Source organism: Carya illinoinensis, chromosome 11, assembly GCF_018687715.1.
Source record: "Carya illinoinensis cultivar Pawnee chromosome 11, C.illinoinensisPawnee_v1, whole genome shotgun sequence".
Classification (NCBI taxonomy): domain Eukaryota; kingdom Viridiplantae; phylum Streptophyta; class Magnoliopsida; order Fagales; family Juglandaceae; genus Carya; species Carya illinoinensis.
Window position 1 is genome coordinate 21,026,473 of NC_056762.1, and position 1,068 is coordinate 21,027,540.

A 1,068-nucleotide genomic window follows, 5' to 3' on the forward strand; every position below is an offset into this window, starting at 1 on the left:
ACTGCGGACTCATCTTTCTTGTTTCTAAAAATCCATTTTGTTCTAATAACAGTATAATTTTTGGGTCTAGGAACAAGTGTCCAAACATCATTTCTTTCAAATTGATTCAACTCTTCTTGCATAGCTAGAATCCAAGATTCATCAAGAAGTGCGTCATCAATATTTTTGGGTTCAATCTGAGATAGAAAAGCAGTATGATTGCAAATATTTTTAAGAGATGATCGAGTACTTACACCTGCTGAAGGTTCTCCCAAAATTTGTTCCACTGGATGATCTTTCACAAATTTTCACTGCTTGGTTGCATCTTGCATTAAATTTTGATGATCTTTCTTGATAGTTCCATGTGAAACCTCTTCTATTGTGTTCTCTTTGTTGAGATTGAGACTTTCCGTATTATTTATACCTCCCGTTTCTTCATCAATAGATTTCTTGGAGAGTGGAGAATTAGATTCATCAAATACTATATGCATAGATTCTTGTACAGTCAATGTCTTTTTATTGAATACTCTATAAGCTTTACTATTAATAGAATACTCGAGAAAAATACCTTCATCAGATTTTACATCAAACTTGCCTAAATTATCCCTGTCATTCAAAATAAAACATTTGCAATTAAATACATGAAAGTAACTAATGTTGGGTTTTTCTCATTCCAAAGCTCATAGGGGGCTTTATCTAATTTAGACCTTAGCATAACTCTATTTATAATATAACATGCAGTACTTACCGTTTCGGTTCAAAAATAACTAGGCAAGTTGTTCTCATTGAGCATTGTTCTTACCATCTCTTGAAGAGATCTATTTTTCCTCTCTACTACCCCATTTTGTTGAGGAGTTCAAGGAGCAGGAAAATTATGCACAAAACCATTTTCATTACAAAATGTTTCAATATTTTTATTAACAAACTCTTTTCCCCTGTCACTTCGGATACTTAAAATAGTATAACCCTTTTCATTTTGAATTCTCTTGCATAACTTGGTAAAGACATTATGTGCTTCATCTCTATGAGCAAAAAAGATTACCCAAGTATATCTAGAGAAATCACCAACAATAATAAATACATAATATT